Source organism: Carlito syrichta, unplaced genomic scaffold (genome assembly GCF_000164805.1).
Source record: "Carlito syrichta isolate Samal-C Ts95f unplaced genomic scaffold, Tarsius_syrichta-2.0.1 Scaffold306137, whole genome shotgun sequence".
NCBI classification, from domain to species: Eukaryota; Metazoa; Chordata; class Mammalia; order Primates; family Tarsiidae; genus Carlito; species Carlito syrichta.
Genome location: NW_007250233.1, coordinates 323,118 through 349,591, shown reverse-complemented (window position 1 = coordinate 349,591; position 26,474 = coordinate 323,118). Strand labels below are relative to the sequence as shown.

Below are 26,474 nucleotides of genomic sequence, written 5' to 3'. Positions count from 1 at the left end.
TCCGTGCAAGGAGGTTTCTGACAGATTCTCTTGGATTTTCGAAGTATAGGATCGCATTGTCAGCAAAGAGAGATAACTTCCTCTTTTCCTATTTGAATACCCTGATTTTCTTCTCTTGTCTGATTCTTCTAGCGGGGACTTCCAACACGATGTTGTACAGGAGGGGTGAGGATGAGCAGCCATGTCTTGTTCCGGTTTTCAGGAGAAATGCTTGCAGCTTCTGTCGATTTGGCAATAGGCTGACTGTGCGTCTATCACAGATAGCACTTGCTATTCTGACGTGTGTTCCCTCCGTGCCTGGATGCTGTGACAGGCGTGCCCTCTCCCCTGCAGCTTCATCTCTGCGACCATCCCGCAGCCTGTGTCCATGTCATGTTGCACTTCCTCCTTCAAATGCGTGCGTCTCTCCTCAGGCATTTTGTGGCAGACTTCCTGAACTGTCCTTGTGCTCACGCTGCTGCCACTTCCTTATCCCTCGTTCACTGTTTGATTCACCCCAACGTAAGTTCTGTACCTATCACGCCACCCAAACTGATCTAGCTGGAGTCAACAATGAGCTTCCAAAACCCAAATGGTTGCTTTTAACTCTTTTTCTTAAATAACTCATGGCAGCATTTAACACAGTTCCGCCAAAATAGAGCTTGCTATTTCCACCTCTGTATCCTGAATCTCTTCCTTCCAGATGTCTCCCTTCTCAGAAGTTGTCGCCTCCACATATCCATTTGCTTATGTCTCTCATCGTCTATTCATACAACCCACTTTTCTTTTCTTTCTGACATTTGCTTATCATTGCTTTCTCCTGTCTAACGCTGTCTAACTCTAACTTTATACCTTTTGACCAACATCTTATTTCTCCCAACCCCAGCCCAGGCAACCACCATTCACTCTCTGCCTCGAAGGGTTTGATTGTTTTAGAGCCTACATGTAAGTGAGAAATGTGTTGTTTGGCCTTTCTGTACCTGGCTTACTTCACCTAGCCTAATGTCTTTCAGTTTCATCTATGTTGTCACAAATGGCAGAATTTCTTTTTTGTAAAGGATGACTAGTATTTCACTGTGTGTGTGTGTGTGTGTGTGTGTGTGTTTTCTTTATCTGTTCACCTGTCGATGGACACTTAGGTTAATTCTATAACTTGGTCACTATAAATCACTCTACAGTGAACATGGAGATGCAGAACTCTCCTAGCATGCTGACTTCAAGGCCTTAGGATATACACCCAGAAGTGGGATTGCTGGGTCATATGGCAACTTTATTTGAGTGTTTTTGAGGAACCTCCAAACAGCCTTCCACAAGGCTGCACTGACTCACAGTTCCCGCTGACAATGTGCAGAGGCTTCCCTTTCTCCCCACACCATCCCACTTTTCACAAGACCTGGAAAGTTTCCCGCCGGAATACTTCCCACATGTGCCCGTTTTCCTTCTTCTCCTTGGCTGCTGCTGCCGTCCCAGACTCTGTTTTCCGACGCGACCGCCGTCCTGCCCTCCTCACTCTTGATTCCGCGCTTCCTCTGCCCACCTCCATTCTTCACAGCACTCCGGCGTGATTCTCAGCGAACACACATGACATCGAGCCGTTCACCGCTGCATTGAACATGCAACGTCTCCAGCACATGCCACGGGCCTCATCTGAGCCTTGGCTGCTTCTCCATCCTCACTGTCCCCCTGGGCTCGGTGTCTCTGCCACAGTGACCAGAATCCAAGCCCCAGGAAACCTGAAGGCTTGGCACGTGTGAGTCTCTCTGCGTGCAGGTTCTTCTGTCAGTCCTTTATTTGGCTGATGCCTACGCATCCACCCAAACCCAATTAAGTGTCCCTTCCTCAGCAGATTCCTCTCCAACCTCTGCAAGGATCCCTGTAGTAATATCTCAGCACACTGGCTACCCTTTCTTGGTGGCCTTTGTCCGGTTGTGTCTGCATGTGCTTGCAGACTTACGTGTGCCATGTCCATCTCATCTGCGAGGGTCCAGGTCAGCCCTGCTCTCCACTTAATCGTGAGCACCTCTCACAGAGCGGGACACAGTGCAGGTGCTCAGTTGCTATTTCTTGGCTGGATGACTCAAAGGAGATCCAGGCAGGGCCTCGCTTTGACACAGACGCGTCCAGTGGCTTAATCCGCCACCTGTCAGTTCCCTAGGCTTCCCGCCAGGGTTCTATGCGATGACCTTGGAACCGAACCGGCTGATTTGACGGCGATGAGGCCTTTCAGGCTGTCAGCATGTGTACGCTTCTGTTCACACGGCTGACCTTTGGTGTGGGGACCTCCCGTCCTCCTGTCCAAACCCGTTCGTGGGCATGTGAGACGCTTCTGCTCGGCGCAGCCACAGCGCTCCAGGGTCCGGCCCTTCCCTGCCCTGACTGCTGCGTGCAGGGAGACCGCGGCCTTCCCCTGGTGGCGGCTCCCACCGGGAGGGCTGGCGTGTGCATGATGGCACCAAACCAGGAGGCATTTGGAGACAAGATAGCTTTGAGATGCAAGAGCCAAGGGGATCGTGTCCTCTTCCTTCGTATCAAGGAATGCCGGAGTTGGCAAGGGCCTCACAGCCCTGATCCAAGCCCGGCGTGCGCAGGTGGGAAGCGTGAGGCCCAGAGAAGTAACGCCTCCATGATCCCACAGCTGTGGGACCCTTTGTCCGCAACACCCTGCACCTGTCATAGGGACACAAAAATATGCCTGCTGACGTTAGACAGATTTTCTTGGACATTTTCTGAGTTGTTTAAAGGTGAGAGCAAGATGAAGGTGGGGTGTTACGGGGAAGGACATAAATGCTTTCTGTGAGTAGAGGCAAAGCCTCGGACTCTCTGTTCCTCAGAACTGAAAGGGCCTCATGGATGCCATAAACATGGGAAGTCCTACCACACGATCTCTGGACCCGAGGGGAAGATGCTGACCCTGGAGGTGGCTGGGATGATACTGACTGGGGAGACGGTTGGAATGATGCCGGTTGTAGGGATGGTTGGGACGGTGCTGTCTGTGGAGGTGGCTGGGATAAAGGCGAGCTCCTGTGGGCACCGCTGTTCCCTTTGAAAGCAAGAGTAGCTGGTGAGAACGAGGGTGACTCTTCCCCGTCTTCAGGAGATCTAGGCTCTTTTCTGACTTTTTAATAAACTTTCTTCTTTAATTCCGATTTCCTCTTCACTGAAATGGTCTTCGTTTTTCCCCTGGGGGATTTTCACTGCTTGTATGTGGAGGCTGGGCCTATTCGGTGGGGGGTGAGTTTCAGGGGCACGTTTTAAAGACCCTGCCAGGCTGCTCAGTAGAGCAAGTTTTGGTGGCTGCACTTCCTACTCCGACTGAAAGGTCCCTGAAGTGTGTGGGGCTGAGTAAGCATGCTCTTGTTAAAACATCAGGTGGTGATTTTTCCTTATCGGCTCTTGGCCCACGTGCTAATTGGAACAATTTCTAATCACACCGTGGCGTGCTGTGAGTGAGCGTGTTCTTCCTGACCTCACCACGGTCCATCTGCCGCATCTCACCTTGCGAAGGCAGAGACACATGGAGGGAGGTAGGGTTTCAGGAGCAGCTGCTTCGGCACATGCTCTGACTGTAGGCATCAGGTCTGAGAAGGCCCCACCACCCAGCAAGTCCTCTGCTCCGTAGAGGGAAGAGGCCACCCAGAGGGAACCGCTTGGTTCTCTAGGTATTCAACACATCAGGGTCCAAAGCGAGCCACATTCCATGGAGGACTCTCAGTGCATTCTATCCCAGTTGAAAGAGGAAAGGGAGTCACTCCCCAGTGAACTCTCCCCATGTACAGACCTGCACGAGGCGTCTAACGGGGTCGTCATGTTGCAGGACTCCGGAAGGCAGTATGCCCAGTGCAGTCCATGTAGCACGCACCAACAAAGTTGTGCGGTTAGGGGTGCCTCCCTCTGCCCCTTTCCTGGCAATGCCACCCTGGCTGGCTGGCCTGAGCTTTGCGAGACGGCCTCCTCTATGACTCTTCCCCTGGATTCTGCCTCCTTCCTTGTCCCTTTGGACCAAAGGGTGGCTGCCATGTCCCTTGCAGTTCCCCTGTGTCACACTTACCCTGATTTCGTGTGCCGTCTCGAGGCACCCTGACTCTGCAGGATAGATCTCAAGATGATGTCTGTCTGACCAGCTCTTTCCACCACCCTTTTCAAGCCCCACTGGAAAGTGCCAGCACTTAAGCACGACTGTCCAGTGGGCTAGATGAAGTCACTGGCCAGAGCCTTCTGGGCCGTCCTGGTAGGAACCTCCTTGCCAAAGCTCGGTAACACATTTACCACAGCTCTTGGAGCCACGAGGACCTGGCTGTGTGGATGCCACAGGTGGCGCCGAAGCGATGCCCGCTGAGACGCCACAGAGGCGTGCTTCCCGAGACGAGTGTCCCTCGGACCCTGGGACCTGCCAGGCAGCCAGTGCCACGGAGGCAGATTCATTCCGAGTAGCGAGCTTTGCAGCTCCAGGAGAATCCGCTTAAGGATGAAAACCCCCTTTTGGACAAGATGGCTATTTAGTTGGTGAGCTTTCCAAAAAAGACAGCTGGGCAGAAGAGAAGGGGACCCGGCTGAGGGGGGAGGAGAGTGTGCAGAGGGGCAGCGTGTGGAACCTGGCTGAGAGCAGACTGTGCGGGGGGGGGGTCATGAGGGGGCCTGGGAGGCCAGGACACTCCCGCTTGGGAGGGCGATGACACGGAGGCGGGTGCAAGGCACTCAGGAGCCCACCGATCTCGCGTGTGTCCCAGCAGAAGAGAAGTTCCAGCTACGGCTTATCGGGAGCAAGTCCACGATTGTGGCTTGTGCTTTGCGATTGTGACTTGTGCTGGGATGAATGTGCGAATGCAGGTGTCTTGGTTATACGACGACCTCTGTTCCTTAGGGTAGATCGTGAGTAGTGGGGTTGCTGGATCAAATGGCAGGTCTCCTTTGAGTTCTTTGAGAACTCTCCATGCCGCTTTCCACAGAGGTTGGGCTAATTTACACTCGCACCAAGGGTGTAACTGTTCCCTTTTCTCCACATCCGAGCCAGCATCTATTGTCTTTTGATTTTTTAATAATGGCCATTCTGACTGGTGTAAGGTGGCAACTCACTGTGGTTTTAATTTGCATTTCTCTGTTGATGCTTGATGTTGAACATTTTTTCATATGTTTGCTGGTCATTTGTATATCTTCTTTTGAGAGATGTCTGTTCATGGTGCTTACCTACCTTTTAATGGAGTTATTTGCTTTTTTCTTGCTGATCTGTCTGAGTTCTTTGTGGATTTTGGATATGAGTTCTTTGTCAGATGTAGTTTGTGAATATCTTCTCCCATTCTGTAGGCTGTCTCTTCGCTCTGCTGATTGTTTCTTTTGCTGAGCAGAAGCTTTTTAGTTTAATGAAGTCCCACTTATTTATTTTTGTTGTAGTTACATTTGCTTTTGGGGTCTCGGACATAAATTTTTGCCTACCCAGGCCAATGTCTATCAGAGTTTTTCCTAGGTTTTCCTCTAGGATTTTTATGGTTTCAGTTCTGACAGTTATGTCTCTAATCCGTCTTGAATCAAGTTTCACTTTTCTGCACATAGCTATCCAATTTTCTAGCTTTGTTCCTTAAACCAGGCCCGGGGTTGTGGTGAGAGCCGCCCAGAAACTTTCGGAACTGGCATCGGTGCCCTCCTTGCTCCTCCCCCCGCAGCTGGGGGTTAAGCAGGAGTCAGAAAGTCGTGGGGCGAGAAGGCTGCTGGCGGCGGGAGGGGGCCTGCGAGGGGAGGCTGGTGGGTAAGGACAAGCCTCGACACTTGCTGGAAACACCAGCAGCCCGGCTTTGCTGCTGGGTCAGCGGACCGGGCTCAGTCCCTTCCATCTCCACATCCTGATGAAGGAGTCAGGGACACCAAAGCTTCCCTGATGACCGCGTCCCCAGCTCCTGTCCAGGAGACTGACCCTCTCCTCGGTTCCAGTCTGGCCTGGCTGGGTGTGGACAGCCGTGGCACTCCAGGAGCTTTACCCTGACAGGCGTGGCACGTGCAGGCCTGGCCAGGACCCCGTGCCTCCCCGTGGCGATCACACTCATGGAAACACTGCTTCGAGTCCCGAGGCGGATGGGCAGCGGCTTCCAAGCCGGTCACCGTCAGGACGCGGCTGCCTTTCGGGTCCCTGTCGCCCACGGGGAGTGACTCGTCTCATCGAACGGCAAGGACGGGGCAGTGGGGCCGCTGCTGGAAAGGCTTGCTCCTTGCAGTGGACTTAGGCTGCTTTCATGGAGGAATTCCCTCAAGACGTCACGGCCAAGTAGGTTAGAGCAGGAAGGACGAGGCTTTTGTGCTAAACACAATCCCAATTATACCTGTAATTTTTTTTTTTAGAAAAAGATATACATTTTAAATAATCTGCACTTTAATTCACTGATGGGATGCATTGTGTAATTAATAATGTTCGCTCTAGATTTTGAACAGCATGCAGGAACTCTGCACACAGTTTGCTTAATGCTTAAAACATAATCCTTAGTAATTCTGTGACAAAAGTAGAAAATCCCAAAATGTACAACACTGACAATCAAAATTGCCTGTAATCCTGTGACTCTGAAGTAAATTAATATTAGCATTGTGGTTGATTTTCTTCTAAGCTTTTGCCTAATGCTTTTTATTGATTATTATTTTTTTTTTACCTATAAAGACAATGATATCAAGAGTGCAAATAGAAAAAAAGTGAAAATACTTTTTTTGCCTACTCACCTTTGAAAAATTTTACTTTGCCTTATTTTAACTTGTGGATAGTAAGCTTTAAATGTTGTATGTATGTTTAAAGAACCCAGTTAGACCATAGAACTTTTTCTATTAATTCTTAAGTGCTATGATATCTAGTTATTTTCCCTCTTTCCTTAAATGGCTTACTTGCTACTAAAATCCACCAGAACGGAGCAAATCTCCCTACCACTGGGACATCTCTTGGAGATTAAATTCTCCATGGCCTGAAGGCCATTATTTCTGCAGACGGGAAGGAATTAACCCTGGGTCTGACTTTCTCACTCTCCTGTCCAGGAAAGTGGAACATGTGTCTCATGTCCCTAGGTTCCCTGAAATTCGCAGTAAATGCAGGAGAACATGGCGATTCGTCACGAAACTTGGGAATGCCTGCACTGGTTTCTCCCGAGTGGCCCTGGGGAGGGGCAGATTTAGTCTCAGGGGGGTCTCCATGTCCCCTTGGGGGTCGCTGCAAGAATCCATGCGTCGACACACGCACGTCGTAAGAATTGCAGATGCAATTTCTCTTTTCACGTTTTCGCCCCATCCCCAAGCCCAAGAGATAGCTTGCCACTCAAGTAGAAGGGTCAAAGTCTGGTTTTTTCCTCTCCCTCAAGCAGAGCCTTTTGAGCATGACAGTCAGGGCTTTTACGTTCCATGCCGGCTGCCAGCTGGTGGGAGTCCCAAGCCAGAAGACAGAGGGCCGCCCTCCTGGATCTTTCGGTTTTGTGGAGAAAGCCGTTTCACAGAGCTTTCCGTTTTGTGGCGCGATGACTGCGACCAAGTGAGTGGCCAGGTGAGTGGCGCTGCCACCCAGTGGTGACCCCAGGCTGCCATGGACGCCCTAAGGGTGGGTGGCCACTCAGCCCGGGCTGGCTTGAGCAGCTCCCTTCCCTGGGGAGGCGATGCTTGAGCTGAAGTGTGGTGTGTGGGTGTGGGTGTGGGGAGAAGGGAAGGCATCTCAAGCCAAAGGAAAGTACAAATTTGAGCGAGAGAGAGAGAGAGAAACACAGAAAGAGAGAGAGAGTGCGGGACATGCGCGTGCGTGCACACACACACACACACACACACACACACACAGAGGCAGAGAGAGAGAGACAGCGAGACACACACACACACAGAGAGAGAGAGAGAGAGAGAGAAAACAGAGACACACACACACAGAGAGAGAGAAAGACACAGAGAGGCAGAGAAAAGAGGGAGACAGAGAGAGAGAGAGACACAGACAGACAGAGAGAGGCAGAGAGAGACAAGGGAGAGAGAGACACACACACACAGAAGAGACAGCGAGGCAGAGTGAAAGAAAGGAGAGGGAGATACAGAGAGAGGCACAGAAAGAGGCAAAGAGAGACAGAGAGAGACACAGACAGAGACAGAGACAAGAGAAACAGAGAGGCAGAGTAAGATAAAGAGAGAGAGAGAGAGAGGGAGAGATTGTCCTTTAGCATAGCAGATGATCGCCGTAGGAGCCCTCGGGTTTGGGAGTGAACTTCTTTGTGAAGGTGATTCACAGACAATGTCCACGTGAAGAGCAAAATCCAGCAGTTGATGCTTGTGCCAGATAAACAGGGTCTGCCCTGGCTAAACTGTGCTTCAAGGTCGCCACGAACCAGGTCACGGAGCCCTTCGGAAAGCTGAGGCAGGGTGAGCTTGAGTGACAACTGTAGGGGCGCGGGGGTGGGGGGGAGCAGGTGTGGCCCTACCGTGTGAGCCCAGGGACAGAGCGGCAGCTTCAGGGTTGCGGGGGACACTGCAAGTGTGGTCCTGCTGTGTGAGCCCAGGGACAGGGTGGCAGCTGCGTGAGCCCAGGGACACACGAGTCAGCAACTGGTTGGTGACGCAGGTTTCCGTGTATCTGAGTGCTTAAGGTTTTATCTCCTGCAAGCCAGAAAGTGCAGCTCATGCCCCCACAGTCTCATCGTGTCCTATCCAGGGACGGAAGACCATGGGACTGTCCAGACGCCTCCACACCAGTGGTTTTCGGATGTTGGTGCACATTAGAATCACCTAGAGGTTTTTAACAATCCCAATACCCAAGTCTCCCTCCGATTAAATGAGAATAACTGGCGTAAAATACAGGTGCTGGTTTTCCTTTACTTGAGTTGGAGTCTTACTCCGTCGCCCGGGCTGGAGTGCGGTGGCATGCTCACGGCCACCCCAGCGTCGACCTGCTGGGCTCAGGCCATCCTTCCGCCTCAGCCTTCCAAGTAGCCAGAACTACAGGCATGTGCTAGCACACCTGGCTAACTTTTTTGATTTATTGTAGAGACGAGGTCTCGCCAAGTTGCCTGGGCTGGTCTTGAACCCATGGGTTCAGGCAGTCCACTTGCCTTGCCCCCAGAGTGCTGGAATTACAGGCTTGAACTGTCGCACCCGGCCTGGTGCTAGTTTTTCAAAGATTCCCGAGTGATTCCCAGGTGCGGCTAAGGCTCGGAGCCACTGCTGACCACACGGCAGGACAGTGTGCCCTGGAGACCCCTTGACTCTTCCACCCTTTGGTGAGGTGTGTGGACTCCTCTGATTGTCTCCATGGTGGTGGCTGTGGTCTCTGTGGTGTCCTCGGCGGGGGTAAGTGGTGGGACTCAGTTTCTCTTGTTGGCCTCCTACTCTTTCTTCACGGCGCTGAGTAGAAGTCGGCATGGAGAGTAGACGTGAACGGCTGTCCAGGGGAGGATCCAGGGGATCTCAGTGGAGAGACAGCACATGCCACATGGCTTGCTGTGGCTGAGTCTCCGATGAGATAGGCTTGGGACCTTTGCTCCGGTGTCCTTGGTGTTCCCAGGAGACACGCGTGGATGGAGGCTGCTGCAGGTAGACACCGTCACGAGGGGGTCACTCGCCCAAGTCCCTTGCAAGCCTCTTGTGCCATTTTACTAGCTGTGCCTCAGGAGGGTCCTGTGGGCTTTTGGACCTAGAGTAGAACAGAGATCCTCTGTCCCTTTGTTCTCTCTCTCTCTCTGGGTCCCACCCCTGGTGAAGAGAGGAGGGTTAGAAAGAAGAACTTGGGGTGAGATGGGACGCACTTTTCCTGGGGCCCGAGGCTTAGCTGACGCAGGCTCCTCATCCACTAGAGACATCTCTTCCCCAAGTCCCTCCATCCCTGGGGTTTTCTGCAGTTCCCCTGGCGTCTCCCAGGCCAGAGGGTCCCCGTTCCCCCAGACAATCACAAAGCAAGAGCGTCAGATGCTGTGAGGACCGGGAGCTGAGGGATGCTATGAAGCTGATGTCTGGAGCGAAGCTGGGCTTGGGGACAGGGAAATGGCCCAGCCGTGTGTCCGCCCTTTAAAGTGCACTTAAGTAGCAACACGCTGAAAGCAGTTGAAGTGTGCAAGAAAGGGGCTGGCTGGGTGGATCTGTCAGTGCCAAGCACACTCGTCATTAAGACGCTCGCTTGCACAACACTGAGATGTATGCTCTTTGGCACATGAGGTTAGGAAGCAGTCCAAAAGCCATGTGCCTATCCGGATTCTATTTGAAATACTCATAAATGCAAAAAGGCTGTAATAAGAGGTAGCAAAATAATAAGTGGCTTTTATTCGGGTGATAAAATTGCACATGGCATTTGCTTTCTCATGCTTCCTGAATGCTTTCCACCATGGGATCTCACTAGGTTGCTCCGTCTGGTCTCGAACCTCTGGCCTCAAATGATCCTCCTGCCTTGGCCTCCCAAAGTGCTGGGACTACAACATAAGCCACACAGTGTCCGGCCTACTGTTTTCCGTGTTTAAGTTGAGAACTTGGCTTTTTGTTTCTGAAAAATATTACACGAAATATAAATTACATTCAGTGAAAGGTTGGCCTACTTTTGTGAGTCACATGAGGTGATATCGACAGGCAGAATATTTATCCCTGGAGGAGGCATGATCAACGGATGAGTGAGGCTGAGATGGCTGGTTCTTAGTAGCGGGTTCTAGAAAAACCATAGTGTTCCCAGAAGAATTTGAGGCGTGGACTCGTGAAAAGTAAGAACTGGATTTCAAGGGACCCCTCTACTTTGAAGCCGTTCTGGGATCGGTGACTGATGAGAGGTTCAGTTCCGTTCTACAAGGCTCACTCCAGCGCCCCTCATCTGTGTCTAGCAGGCGAGTCCAGCAAGCAGGTCTCATGCACATTTTCACCCCGTGGTGCTTTTCTTTGCGCTCACACTCTCACTGTCTTTCACTCACCACCTCTCAGCACATACATTTCATTGTTTCCAGAGAAGAAATGGTTATGTATATTGCATTGATCAGGTAATGCTAGGTTGTGCTGCAGTAACAAACAAGCCCCCATCTCAGTGGCCTAACACTCACCAAAAGTCCTTTCACTCTCCAGCTACTTCTCTCGGGCGGCCGCTTTTCAGTCGTGACTCAGTGGTCCCAGATGCCATGATGTCGTGCTCCAGTGTCTCGACACGAGTGACACTGGTCAGTGTGGCATGGGGCAGGGCACCATGACTCTGGTCAGTGTGGCACGGGGCAGGGCAACTGCGGGACATGCTGCACTATTCCGGGCTTCTTGACACACGCTCCTTCTCAGAACCTGTCAGATCCCTCTGCGCTTGGCATGCAAGCTGAGGGAGCAGAAGGGAGGTGGGGCGGGACAATCTTTCTCTGTCTCACACACACACACCCCTACATGCACACATACACACGTGCACACACATGCACCATGCCATAACACACACACACATGCATACAAGCCCCCCCACATACATATGCACACACCACACACATACACACATGCACAGATACACCACACACACCACACACCCGCCACACACACACCAACTACACAACACATAAACACACACATTTGCCTCTGTTTCTTTGGTCCTACTGTGGGCATGACAGAGGACTGTGATAAGCCAAAGGTTATTTATAGCAGACTTTTTAATTGAGTTTACTCCAGTGAGAATGAAGTTAGTTAATTTTTAAACCGTCTACAATCTAATTTGTTTACAAAACTTGCCAAAAAGCCCCCCAACGAACCAGTACGGCTTAGAAGTAAACCTGTTTGTTTGAAGTTTTTCACCCAAACCAAAAACACCAGAGTAACTTCTCGTCTGAACTGATGTTTAACTTGGAGTCTCGGTTCCTGCCAGTGACTTACCTTTCAGTCAGGGCTCTCCTAGGCAAGCTGAACTTCTGGTGGGGGCCTTGAGCATCCGCCATATTCTGGGCCATGGGACAGGAGAGGTGGAGGCACAGAGGACGTCTTCAGAGGCTTGGCTGTGTTGGTTCTTTGGTTATGTCTCCTCTGTCCTCGGATCCTATAACAGGCCTGGGAGGTGCTGTTATCCTCTTCTTTTTCAGAGTGAGAGAAGTGATGTCTGTTTGACACAGATGCCAGGCGTGGGTTTCCAAAGCACCCATGACTCTGCTGTGGGCCACATGGGCAACGCGTGTCCATGTGAGCATCTCACATGCTCCAGGCGCAGCACGCCACGTCTGTGTGGGTGCCATTCTCCAGCGACAGGTCATATGAGTGGGCATTTCCTGTCTTCTTTTCTCAACCCTTCAAATTCAGGCAGGGCTCTTGGGTTGGGTGTGAGATCTGTGTCTCCCATCGCACAGGTGAGGGAGCGATGGTCCAGGGCAAAGCCTTGACCAGTCCTGGCATGAAGAAGGCTGCTGGGCAAGAATTTCCTTTCTTCTCTCCACTGTGCTTTGGACCATAGTGTCTCCGTCTTCTCTGGACTTTGTGACCCCCCAGTGGGTCTTTGCCGATCGCTCTGCTCCCAGCCTCCCTGTCCTGTTGACCCTGGGAATGTGAGCACTCGCCCTGTGCTCCATCTGTGAAGTTGCTCCCCGGGACCCCACAGTGCCAAGGAGGACCCGTGAGGAGTTCCATCTTGCAGATGCAGACACCAAAGGGCATCTTGCCCAAGTCATGGTGAGTAGATGGTGGAGCCAGGCTGTCTGATGCGAAAGGCTCCACACGCAAACACCACGCTCCAGCGCCTCCTGCGAACACGCATTTCTCCTCAGCCACACTGAAGTCCTCCGAAGGCGGTGGCCGTCTCATGATCTCAGTGGCCCTCGTGACTGCAGTCCAGGGTGAGGCGGGTGGCGGGTGCGCGACAGTTGCCGGTCAGGTTGAAGTTTAGGGGCCTTCGAGACCACAGAAGAGTGTCTCTGACCACAGGCATCTCTTCTCATGGTCTGGGATTGCGAGACTTTGTCGTGTTTGCTGCCGGGGCTGCCTGCCTCCAGTGAAGCGGGTCAAGGCTCAAGCCTGCGCGACTGAGAGTCAGAGAACATGCCGGGTGTTGCAGGAATGTTGCAGGAATGGAGGGGCGCTCCTGCCCGGAAGTCACCTGGCCTCCCCCGAGGAGCAGGGTCTCCAGGGTGCAGAGGCAAGGTTGCCACCGTTGCCACCACCCTCTGCTGCAGCCTGGGATATCAGCTGCGGAGAGCTGTGAGGTCAGCCCACTGGGCGTGGGCAGGAAGCCTCTGTGCTGACAGGGGCCGACCCCTGGGCCCAGCACCCCTGGGAGGAGTCCAGGCCGTCACGGGTCTTCCGTGCTTCAGCCCTTCACCATGCGAGTCCGAGGCTGAGGCAGTGCCAGCGAGCAGCCTGGCTGCAGGGAGGGGGGCGGGGGTGCGGAAGAGACCACAGGACGCTGGGAGTTGCCCACCGGTGAACATTTGGTCCTGAGATCTGACGAGTAGATGACAGGCATTTGTTCAGAACATTTGATTCTGAGATGACGCTAGTAGAGCAACCTTGTGGTGCTTCCAGGTCGCCCGACGTTTTGAGGGCCTGGTTGGCAGCCCCGGTCCCAGGCCTGGAGGCCTCTTCCTTATCGACGGCCGGAGCCCCCGGTTTCAAAGCACCCACACCCAGGGTTCTGTCGTCAGTCGGGTTGGGAGGCTCTGCTTCTAGTCGCTGCTGCTCTGAATCTCTCCTGAACAGCCCTTATCCCCTGCCCCAGGGTGCTGTGACACGTGACCTAACCGTTGTAGCATGGCCGTGACAACTAGTGTGAGAGACCACCAAAGTGGAGCCGTGGGGACACACATTACGGATGAACCCACAAGGCGTGGGCAGGTCATGAGAACTCTGTCAAGGATCAACTTGGGCATAGTGAGTTGGAGTGCTTCACGTGAAGACGTCCACGTCGAACTCCATGAGCATTCTGGGACTCGAAAGCATGGGAACGAGTCATGAGAACGCAGCCTTCGGAGGGGTCTGGAGAGTCGTGTGCCTGACGGATGAAGGCAGGAAATGCCAGCCAGTGGCTCCGGGCTGGGAAGGCGGGCTTTGGCTTGGAGCACTGAGGTATCCACAGACGGATCTTGGGCAGGGGAGTGACCTGATCAGACTTGGGTTTAACGAGCTGGCAGATGTTCCCGAACTCCCCCTAGGCCCTGAGGATTGCCGTGGGGAAAAATTACAAGGGTACGAGGCTGGAAAAATAAGAGACACGACTCTCCTTGACTCATTTGAGGTGTATTTCCTTAGATTTCACTTAGTGTTCTATCACTCTTACAAGCCCCGTTTCTTGACACTGGATTTGTCTGTTTTTCTTTATTCACTATGCTGTCACCTAGTTAAATATTGAAGATAATCACCTAGCCAGATGTTAGAAATAACCTAAGGTCATGATCACCTTGATATTATAGACAACCCAAGGTGACTATTACCTAGCCAGACGTTGATGATGACCTGAGGTTGCAATCTGCTCAGATGTTGAGCATGACATAAAGATGTGGTCACCTAGCCTGATGTTAAGATGACCTGTGGTTGCAATCTTTTCGCCAGATGTCAAAGATGACCTAAGGTGGAGATCACCTAGCCAGATGTTAAAGGTGACCCAAGTGTGCATTTAGCCAGATGTTAAAGGTGACCCAAGATTGTGATCACCTAGCCAGATGTTAAAGAACTCAAGGTCGAGATCGCTTAGCCAGATGTTAAAGGTGACCCGAGGTTGTGATCACCTAGCCAAATGTTAGAAATAACCTAAGGTCATGATCACCTAGCCAGATACTATAGATAATCCAAGATGACTATCACTTAGCCAGATGTTAATGATGACCTAATGTTACTATTACCTAGCCAGATGCTAAAAGTGTCCTAAAGTTGTGACCACTTGGCCAGATGTTAAAGATGATGTCAGGTTGTGGTCACCTCGCCAGATGTTACAGAAACCCAAGATTAAGATCACCTTGCCAGATGTTAGAAGTAACCTAAGGTCGTGATCACCTAGCCAGATACTATAGATAATCCTAGGTTGTTATTACCTAGCCAGATGTTAATGATGACCCAAGGTCACTATTACCTAGCCAGATGTTAAAGATGACCCAAGATGGTGATCACCTAACCAGATGTTAGAGATAACCCAAGGTTGCAGACACCTAGCCAGATGTAAAAGATGTCCTAAAGTTGTGGCCACTTAGCCAACTGATAAAGATGACATAAGGTTGTGGTCGCCTGGTCAGATGTTCAAATGACCTACGGTTGCAATCACCTAGCCAGATGTTGAAGGTGACCTAAGGTCCTTTTGTAAGAGAGTTTCGCCTCTCCATGATTAGACATATTATACAGGTTGGGCTTTTTCCTTCCCCTTTCGAGTTTTTGTATGTAAGATTTTATCCAAGCACAATAAACGGAAGAGTGCACGTTTTGCAAGTGTGCAGCCAGGTGAACTTCTACAAAGCCAACCCTCCCAGATCAAGGTGTAGAATATTTCTGTCCCCCGGGAACCTCTCTTAGAACCCTCCCGTCACTGCATCCACAAAAGGCAACTGGTGTTCTGCCTGGGTAATGATAATTATAATTAACTTTGGCCTGGTTTGGAACTTTAGATAATTGGGATCACACAGCACACGCTTCTGTGCCGGGCGTCTTTTGCTTCGCGTCACACCTGGGAGTTTTGCGCGTGTGGCACGTGTATCAAAAGGGCCTTTGTTTTCACTGCCGTACGGTGTTCCGTGAAGAATTGTCAGAACGTAGCTGCTTCCCACCCTGTCCTTAGGCTGTGTGTTGCACTTGTTGTTTTAAATCTTCTCACTAGGGATTGGGAAGGAGTGCACCCAGCCTGGCACTTGCCAGGGGACAGGCCAGGGGGTGTAGTGAGTCCCCTGCCATCTGCTGGGTGCAAGTGCCCCTTCCCTCTCGGTTGAGTGTCTGAAGGTCCCTCGGAATCCAGGCCTTGGCTGGGGTACCAGGCGTGGAGAGTAGCCCTGCAAGGCTGGCCTGGGCTCTGTGGCCAGCACCTCTTCTTTCCATCACCTGCATAGCGACGTGCCTCCTGCCCACATTTCTTCTTGGGGATCCCAGAGGCGGTGCCTCTGCCTGGGGCTCTGCAGCCTCCCGCCTTCCCGACCTTTTCCTTCTCTGTGAATAATTGATTTTCTGATGTGATCCACACACATGTTTCGGGATTATACAATCTGGGAAATATCATATGCTGCATCTTCTTTCTGGAGGTTCACAGAGCAGATCCACGCACTAGCGACTCTGAACTATCCTGCTGTCCGCACACTTGCCCTGTTCTAAGACCCACCGTGCAGCTTTGGAGTTGATCCTGTCAGTGCCTCCCAGAGTGATGCCCAGAGAGCCTAGTTCTGTGGAAAGCAGCGAGGAGGTCCCACGTGCATGGGCTCCATCCCGGTGCAGTGGCCAGTGGCTGAGTCTCTCCGTGGCTACTTTCACGCAACTGTGGCAGACGACTGGACAAGCCACCCGTGGTAGGTGTTTCACTTGCCTGTTTATTTCTCCATCTGCCTGTGAGCTCCATGAAAGTAGCAATCGCGTCTTTTCATCTTTGTTCCTCCCGGTACCCAGCATGGTTCCCAGCACATACTTGAAGTGTTAAATAAATATTTCATGGATGAACAAATGAGCGATAACATTCTGGGACTTCAGCATGACAGGACTCCAAACGGGAAACAGAGCTGCGAACTCATGGTGGGCAGGAGGAGGCGGAATAACGCGACAGACAGCATCCTGAGCTTCCGGGGGAAGAAAGCCTGGCTGAGTCCTGCTTCCTCTGTGGGCTGGCTATGCAATCCAGTTTTTTGCTGAGGTTTTCCTGAGTCTGTTTTTCTCATCTGCGAACTGCGACATCTCAATGGCTGCCTCCCGTGACTCTTGGCAGAATTCAGCGCGAGGCTCGCTTCGGGGCCCTGAGCACAGGATGGACATGGGTGCACCCGAGGGAGCTTGCGGCGGTCACAGCAGGTTGCCACGGTGTCTTCCATCTGGCTCCTGCTTCTCTGGAATGGCCGGCTTTCTTGTGCTCGAGTTCTCTTCACCTTCAGTGAGGACTGGAAGCCCACCGACTGCTTGGCAGCCACACACAGGGCATCTGCCAGGCTTCTCCCTTGCAGACGATGACCCCCGCTGTCGTACCCAAGCGCCTGACGCCATCGATTCAACCAGCGTTCCCTCCCACGGCCAGAGGCCCCTTGAACTTTCTCTGTGCTGGCAGGAGACCTGTTTCTTTCCTTTTCTATGACTCCTGCCAAACTCCTTCTGTTTCTCACGTTGTTACATGAAAGCAGTTCCAGCCGGGACTCTGAACGTCTTACACGGACGGAGGGCAGATCCAGAGAGGGTGGGGGGAGGTGTGCGGGGTGCCCCGTGGGGAGGCTGACAGACAGATGCCGCTCCTCCCGTGTCTGCAGGGGCTTCCCTGGTCCCCAGAACATCACCCAGTGTCCTCATGGCTGGTTGCGTGACAGGCACAAGGGGCCCTCCAGCAGGTCTGCCCTCTCCAGGACCCCTCTCTCCCACTCCGGAACACACCCGGCGGGCACACCACTTCCACCTAAACCCCGATCGCTTCTGCTGTCATCCATAGCAGGTCTAGCAAGGTCACTTAGCACAAAGCCCGTGCTGTGCCACCTTGAAGCTTATGGCATCCTGGACGTGCAGGCAATGCCAGTTAGAAGGAAGGCCTGAGGAGAGTTTCACCCAGTATCTTCTCTACAGTCTTTCTTCATGAGCCGCCACGCCGCCCTTCCGCGTGTGGATGGCAACCTCTGTGCATGAATCACACTGCTCCTTCCGTGCTGCCTCCACGCAGGCAGCCACCACCAGCCACTGGCCACACTGGTGAGCGAGAGCCAGTGAGCCCAGGTGGACCTGTCATGTCCTCTGGGCACTTCTGTGGGCAGTCTCCACCAGGCAGCGGGCAACACGTTTCTCTCACAGAAGAGTCCTGTTTTCATGAGCTGTTTTGTTCTTTAGCAAAAGCAAAGACAAAAGCTATGAACAGTAGTCTGGTGTGTTCATCCGATGTGTGTTCAATAAGCAGTCCCTAGCCACAAGTGGTGGTTCAAGTTGAAATGGAATGGCCAACCGGGCTCGGTGGCTCAGCCTGTCATCCCGCGCCTTTGGGAGGCTGAGGTGAGTGGATGGCCTGAGCCCGCGGGTTCGGGACCGCCTGGGCAACTTGGCGAGACCTCATCTCTACAGTAAATCAAAGACTAGCCGGGCGTGGTAGCGCGCGCCTCTAGTTCCAGCTACTGGGAAGGCTGAGGCGGAAGGATCGCCGGAGCCCAGCAGGCCGAGGCTGCGGTGGCCGGGAGCGGCCGCTGCACTCCAGTCTGGGCGACAGGGTGAGACTCCAACTCAAAAAAAAAAAAAAAAAAAAAAAAGAAATAGAATGGCCTAAAAATGAGAATTCCTCTTCTCAGCTGACGAGCTGTGGCTCAGGAGCTCAACAGCCACCTGGGGCTGGTGGCCACTGCTCTGGCTGGGGCCGAGGGAGAGCGTTCCCACCATGACGCCTGTTTCCTCTGGGAAGTGCTGAGTGAGGGGTTGTGCTCTGCGCCCTGCAAAGGTGTTTCTTGTTCACACACTGTCACTTACTCAGTCCTTTCTTCTTTCCCAAACACATCAACGTAGCCGGCTGTGGGCTAGGCAAGCAAGTCGCTGCTAGGCCGTGCTTAAAGTCCGAAAGAGATGGTATGGGAGCAGAACGTGACTCTCTCAGGGAAATTGGCCTCTGGCTTCCTGTGCCGCCTACACAAGCATGGTCGTGCTCTTTTTGAAAAAGTTCAGCCACACGGACGAGAAGAGAAACACAAAATCTACTCGGTGAGCCCCAGCTTCCTGCTAACAAGACACTGGTGGAAAAGCCCAACTTGTGATTATTTTTAAAAGGAAAATAACTGAACGGACGGAGGCTGGGATTGGGTCTCTCCACTGGGCAAATTTAGTTGCCTGAGAAACAGGAGGAAACGTTCAGTGCCAAGATAAGAAGGCGTCATCTGAACTGGCGTTCTCGCTCTCATTCAGTAACGAGAGTTGCCTTTGATATGGGGAGAGAAGGAGGGCTAGTGATGCAGAAGACAGTCATTCATATGGCTTCTCATTCATTGACTTCAAGGCTGACTTTTAGGAGTTTCTGTACATATGTAAAATTATCCAGTCGTGCCTCCAGTTCTTCTCTAATGATGGCTGACATCTGCGTGCCATCAAGTTAACACAAACGGGGTGCAGTGGACATAATAGCATTCAAGAAAAATCTCATCTTTATGATTCACTGTTAGAGGGGGAATCGTGAGTCCAGAAGTTCCTTCGAACATCAAAATACCGGATTCCTTGTGCATACTTTCCCAAGAAAGCAATTCTTCAGGAAATGGGATTTCTGCTGGATTTTTCTTTTGGCCTCCCCGTTGTCTCAAATGGGAAAACTCAGGAAATTACTGACATAATAATCCATTGCCTTTGAATGATTTGGCATGGGCGTATTCCAGAAAAACATCCATATATGCGTATCGTGAATTTTGAATGCACGTGGCATCGTCGTTTTGCTAATTCATGTTATACATTGTTGTGTGATTCTCTAAGACTGTGGCCTATTGAGGTTCGCATGGTTTGTGTCGGTGTTGCCTGGATGTTGCAACTCCACCATCTATAGCTCACCAGACACTCAGTGTTTAAAGTCATCCGATAGGGACACTGAGTCCCAGACGCCTAGGCTTGCAAGTAGAGTTCCAGAAGAGACTTGAGCTGCCTTGGGAGTAAAAGATGAAAGAAAAGTAAAATTTAAAGGATGGCTAGAGCACAATCACATTAACATACATACTACACCTCGTGGATTTATTAGGGTTGGAACAGGGCTGAAGTTTGCCTTTGCGTGGTCTGAAAAGAAAGTAATTGTTAAGCAAATCACATATAGTTTTATAAGAAATGGTCAAAACACAAGTTTTAGAGTCCACCAGACCCAAGTGTAATTCCTGGCTCTGTGACTTACCAGCTGTGACACTGGGGTAAGTTATTTAATCACCAACAGCCTCGTTTTTTTAACATCTGTGAAATGGGACTGACAACACTGGTCTCAAGAAATGTCTCAAGGAGTAAATGAGACAGAATCTGTGTAGTTTGTTAGGATGGCTAATGTCAGTGACTAGGAAAGCAAGCTGTCTCAAAAAGAGATTTGTAGAGCATTATATGCTTGATGAGGGAAAAAAGCATAACCATTCCAGCTTTTCTCCTTTTCCCACCCTCCTGGAGAGAGCCAGTGTTTGTCCTGACAAATTGGAGTGGGCAGTGGGGTTTTGAGCTGGGAGAGTAATGATTACAGTTGTCAGTGGGCACAACTGTAATTTACAAAACAATTTACAACTTAAGGTACAAAATAAAAGACTCTCACTAGGAAAGAGGCAAAAGAGACCTACAAGTCTAGAAATCTGAGAGCCGAGAGTGTTGGAAGGGAGGAGACAGGAGGGAGGGGGCTCCTGTGACCTCCAGGGGAGCCGGATGCGTCAAGAGAATGTGGGTGTTGTGTGGCGCAAGATCCTGTATGCTGCCTTTGGAGAGTCTTCTTCCGCGGCTAACCTGCCAGGAGGCACATGGCAGCGCACTCAGGGGCCTAAATTCTGCACCTGGAGCTCCTGGGTTCCAATCCGGTCTGACCACTCTGTGGCTAGTTGTGCAGCCATGGCACTTTCTAAGTGCAGTTCCTTGCCTATGAAAGGGGCAGCCTAATAGGACCCACCAGGGGATTGTCCTGAGGATCCAGTGAAGGAGTATCCTGAGGACCCGACGTCTTACTGTTGGATGCTGGGCAGACACATAAGACATCCATACGTGCTCCAAGAACCTGTAAACCAAAGATAAGATTCCGAGCCCTCCATGCAACAAAACAGACCCCCGCTGGGCCAAGGAAAACCTAAAAAACGAAATTCCAGGCTCTGATGGGAAAGGTGGTCAGACACACCTTGCTGTACCTCCTTCCTTGTGGTGTGTAGGCACACCTGGCCAGCCTGTACATCGAAATGGTATCATAAGACACAAAACAGACTCTGAGGCAATAAGGCATCAGTTCCCACCTGACTCTGGAATGGCATCACATGACAGACAGCCAGCCCCAAAGGAAATACAAGTATTTTACTCCAACATGTACTTCTTTGACCTATTTTGAGTGAGCCTGCAAAGCCAGCTTTTGGGGGAATTTTCGTCTGTAGGGAATCTCCTTCCCTAGGGAGAGGCTGACACCTTTTGAGATGTTTGCCCCCTCTTTTCCTGAAGCTGCGACTCAGAGGCTACATTCCCATAACAAGACCCTCAGCTTCCATAGCTTGTCTTAACTCCAGCATTTATTTCTACTGACTTCAAATTCTTCAGCTGGAGCTTAGCTCTTTCAGCCAACTACCAATCAGAACATCTTTGAATTCACCTGTAACTGATAAGCCCCTGCTTTGCGATGTTTCACCTTTCTGGGCCAAACCAATGTGTATATCACATGTCCTTGCCTGTAAACTTCTGTCTCTCTAAGATGCATAAAACCAAGCTGTAATCCAATCACCTCGGGGGACATATTCTCAGGACCTCATGAGGCTGAACCTTGGGCCACGGTCACTCATATTTGGCTCAGAGTAAACCTCTTTAAATATTTTACAGAGTTTGCGCTTTCATCAACAAACCTGCTGGTGTAATTAAAATAACTGCAACAACCACAATAGTTTGCGTTTGCTGAATGCTCCCTGTGGTCCAGGTACTCTTCAGATGACTTTATATAGATTAGTTTATTTAATTCTAAAGACAACTCTACAAAGAAGAATATATTATTGTTCCTATTTTAAAGATGATAACATTGAGACACAGAGGACTTAAACAGGTTACCCTAGGTCACACAGCAAGTAAGGAGACGCTAAGACTCAAACGCAGATACTCCAGTGCTGTGTCCTCTGTCATCCTTCATCTCACGTGTGAGTGTCTGATCTGAAGATTAGCAGCCTCCAGGGCAGCTTGCCTTGTTTTGTAAATGCTTGGTTTATACCCACAACCTTCCTCCTTAGGGTGTCATCACAGGTCAGCAGGGTCAACACTATCTGGGAGCAGAATCTTGAGCCCTACTCAGCCTTTTGTAACAAGCTCCACAGGTGACTGTGATCGTGGTGGAGTCTGAGAAGCCCTGTTCCCGAAGAGGAGCCTTGAGGCAGGTGGACGATGTCATCACACCTCTGGCCCCTGCCGCGTCCAGCACAGCCCTTGCCGCCAATCAGTGAACCCAAGAGGAGATCCACGCGTGATCCAGGGAACATTGAGTAGATGGACAAGTCCCAGGAGAACAGCACTGGTTGGTCTCAGGTCAAGTGAATGGTGCTTGGTGCTTCCAGCACCCGCATGGCATCGGGTCCATAGCAGGTGCCTCACGCCTACTTCTGGAACTGAGATGGAAGTGTCATGAGATGGTGACATCCCTCACACAGGCCTTCTCTCATTGCACTGCAGCACTTAAGAGACTGGACAATGCCAAGACAAGCAGGACAGTGATTATGCACTTCTTAACATGGTCTTGAGACAAGCTCTGCTCAGTTCACTCCCCTGGGAACCCAAGCTGACTCCTTGCCTCTTGAGCTCTGTGTTGTCTTCGTGTTGTTTGCAACTCATTCTGAAACTAATTAAGTTTCAGGATCAGTCTCTCCTGTTAGAGAGTGTGGATATGCTGAAGTGGTGGTTTTTTAGAGCTTAAATTATCTGAGTGAAGAGACAATTATAATTTGCTTCTAAAATTGGCCAAAAGTCAGCTTTCATCAAATAATTCCCAGCAGACATTAAAACCAAGGTATTGCATGAAAAGCAACAAAGAGGATTTAACTAGGCCATGGAGAATGGTGCATTCTGATAATCTGGCCATATTAATCCTGCTCTCTAACAGAGTGTGAAATTGCTTGTTTACTCCACGTATCTGGGGCTGGAGGTAGCTGATCACACGTTGACAGAGCTGCTGTGATCACCTTTCAGCAGTGAGCTTCCACTGGGCCAAAGCCAAACAATTTGACTTCACTGGCCTGTGTTCCACCACCAAAGTCAAGGTCAGAACAGGAACTCATGAATCCAGTATATTTGGTCAGGGCTTCCATTTGTGCTTGGACAGGGAGGTAAGCTGGAGACCCTGAGTGTAATCATGAAAAGGTGGAAGTTTGGTCTTCAGTATCCTTCCACCTCTTTTCTGTACCCTGCTCCCCTGGAAATGAAGTGTAGGTTGGTTTTATCACCAATTCACAAGCGTTTCAAGATGAACACTGCTGAGGATGCTACAAGGTATAAGAAGTAGTTTCTGGACTAAAGGAGTTCACACACACACACACCCTGGGGTGTCTCTTTGTACTAGTTATCTACTGCTGCATAATAATATTGCTACAAATATTGCTGCTTAAGACGCACATATTTATCATCTCACGGTTTCTGTGGGTCAGAAATATAGTCACAGGTTAGCTGGATGTGCAGTTCCAGGGGCTCGCAAGGCTGCAGTTGAGGAGTCAGCTAGGGCTGCAGTCTCATCTGAGGCTCGAATGGGGAATGGTCCACTTTCAAGCTCAAGCGCTTGTTGCAGAATTCATTTCCTTTCAGCACGAGCATCTCAGTTTCAGGCTGGTTATTGGCTAGATGCTACCCTTGGTTCCTGGTAACCCAACATAGTCACTTTGTTAAAGCTACCATGGGAGAAGCTCTTAGACGATGGCGTTACTGTCTAACATGTCATACTTGCAGAAGTGACATTCCATTACTTTTTCCACGTTTTATTAGCTAAAGGCAAGTTGTAGGTGTATACCCACACTCTGGAAGAGGGTTGCACAAGACAGGGACACCAGAAGCTGGCCACCTCAGTGTGCATCTGCCACACCACTCCTGAGTTTTGGTCCAGTTGTACTGTTGCAATTTAGTTCTTTTCTAGGCAGGAAACAGACCGTCTCTGTTGGTTCCAGATATTTTAATAGAGAGACCATTTGGAGTAATATGTGAGAGTTCAGGGAACTGAAGGGAGGCTCCCAGAGGCCTGTTAAGGCTCTGCCTCGATGCCCCGTGTCTGGTTGTGTGTCCATCCCCTGTGGCTGTGAGTGTTGGTAGACGATGGCCTAGGACCCCTCCATTTCTGGAGCATGGCTGGTTGTTCTCAGCCAAGGGGTAGAAACATCAAGCTAAGAGTAGTTCATGTCTCCCCAACCCTAGCATGGCTGACTCACTTGGGGTTGCAATAGGCCGAGCCCCTTTTCTTAAGACAGGAACCACACTGGGATACAGTTCACACCCCTGTGCCCCATGGAACAAGACTGAACCTGGAATCCTATGGAAACCCTCTCCTAGCTTCGCTCTTCTTCCTTCTTGTCTCTGCTCACTCCAGTGTATCTGATCCCATTTCAGCCTTTGCTTCAAGGATGCCCACCCTAAGACTGGCAGAAACACATGGCTACCCATAAGCCTGAGGAAGCAAAGGAGGAAGTGGTGTCACAAAGGCCTGGTGAGAGCTGAAGCCTTGGAGCTGGAGCTTGGCCACTGCAAGGATCCGAGTAGGCATTGGGAAGAAAGATGCTGTTCTCTGTCCATCCGCTCAGTCTGCTTCCCTTTAGGCAGGCCCCACAGGATGCTTGCCAGTAGTCTGCTGGCTAAAAGGCGTCAGCCTTTCAGGGCCCTGAGCAGAGGGAAGGAAGGAGAATCCGCAAGAAGGAATAGATGCGACCAGCATAACAAGCGTATACGTTCTTCCCTCCTCCAGTCCAATCCTCATGTTGGGACCAGACTGATCTTTACCAGGTACCCATTTGATTGCGTCCATCCCCCAGATTCAAATCCTCCAGGGGTTTCCCATCACTTAAAGAAGTGATTCATGACGTCTCTGGATCATGCACTCCATCGATAAGTCTCTGAACATGTGCCTCCAGCTCACGCATTTATAAACCTATTCACATGTGCTATCATTAATTCAGAGCAAACACTACAGACCCTGGTGTCAGACGCCATTGAGGATTGCATGTCCCTTCGTATTTCAAGAAGTCTTGATAATTTTAAATTATCTGGGGCAGCTTTTAGCACATGGGACTAGATTGTCACTGTTTTCAAGCAAGTGCGATGGCTAATGGAACCCTCACACGAGGAGCAGATATGTCCCTCTGCCATTTCAGGTATCTAGTTGTCTGCATTATTGTGTTATAGTCAATCAGACACTTCTTTGCAGTGATCCGTTTGGCAGGGAGCGATAGCTAAAACTGGATACTGTCATCTGAAATCCATCTAACCGGGCACATGTGAACCAGACTGAACTAACGACCTGAAGATGAATAAATGACCCCTCTGCATTGTGGGACTTCTCTCGTTCCCACCAGATGCCTTCTGAATGGCACATGACGTGTGACCCTCTGTCACAGGGACCGGGAGAGGGCTTTTGTGGAACACAGGGTCCAGTGAGTCAGCCAGCACTTTGGGAAGAAGAGTGATGGGGGCATGAGTTGCCCAGCCGAGGAGGCTGATCGAGCAACTTCATGGCCAGCAGAGCCGTTGCTTCTGCTCTGCTGCCTGACTTGTGAATCCATGAGAGTTATGGGTGCTTGTGCCTGGATCCTTAGAGGAACTGGTTTTCAGGGTGGCCGTGTACTCTGAGGTGGACGGGTATGCTCAGGTTGTGGGCTTCCAAGACAGAAGACATTTAAAGGGGCCCGGAGGACTTGGGTCTTACCGTGATAGGAAACATCTGAAAGGGCTCACGTGGGCTGCGGGGGGCGAGAGGTTTTTGTCTTGCGATCCGTCAGGACACAGTACTGAGAGCCGCCACCTTAGAGGCGCCCCCACTGCGCCTGGCATTGTGGTCTTCACGCTACACCCGGCAGTCCTTCAAAGCAGGCACAGAACTCGATGGAGGTGGGAAACACCCTGCCCAGGGACACATGGCTAGGCGTGGAGAAGCCGGGTTTGAATCTGAAGTAATGAGTCTCCTTGACACTCCATGTGCATCACTCCTCGCGACTGACACTGGCACTCGAGAAGATGCCCCGTTCCGTGGTGGCTCGTGTGTTCTGGAATGGAGCCAGGGAGTCTAGAGGGGTGGACGTGCCACGAGCCTGTGAGGACAGGGACGGTGAGAGGGAACGGGTAGCTCCGAGAGAGAGGAGAGGCCTGGGGAGACTTGCAGGAGGGAAGAAGGCTCCATAGAGCTCCGAGGGCTTGAGAAAGCAGAATCCAGGAGGATGCTGAGGGCAGCTGTCCTCATCAGAGAGGCGAGGAAGGACTTGCAGCCTGCTTCCGGCCTGTCTGAACAGGGGGCGTCTTCCCACCGGCCGGTGCCCGCCTGCCCAGGCTTGGCTGGAAACTTCGTTTCTTGTGTTCTGTGTCAGCTGTGCTGTTCCGATCACGGGCCCACTCACGGCTTGTGAACACAGGGGGACAAGAATGCATTAAGCTGCAGACCTGTGATTGGTGCCTCTTCTGTGTTTGAATAAGATGTATTTGGAAATAGAAGGGAAGTGTGGTGCTGGGCAGGGGCTGCAGTGAATCAAGGGTGCTTGTTGTGGCCACTGCTCCGTGGTGGAGCTGAGAGTTCGCCAGCTGAAGGCTCCACCTGCGTAAAAATA

At 51.2% G+C, this 26,474-nt stretch overlaps 1 protein-coding gene across 1 annotated transcript in view; it reads left to right on the top strand.

Moving 5' to 3' along the window:
* The window catches only part of LOC103265253 (copine-4), a 414,012-nt gene that overhangs the window by 81,761 nt on the left and 305,777 nt on the right, over nt 1-26,474 (top strand). The gene's annotated exons all lie outside the window — the stretch shown is intronic.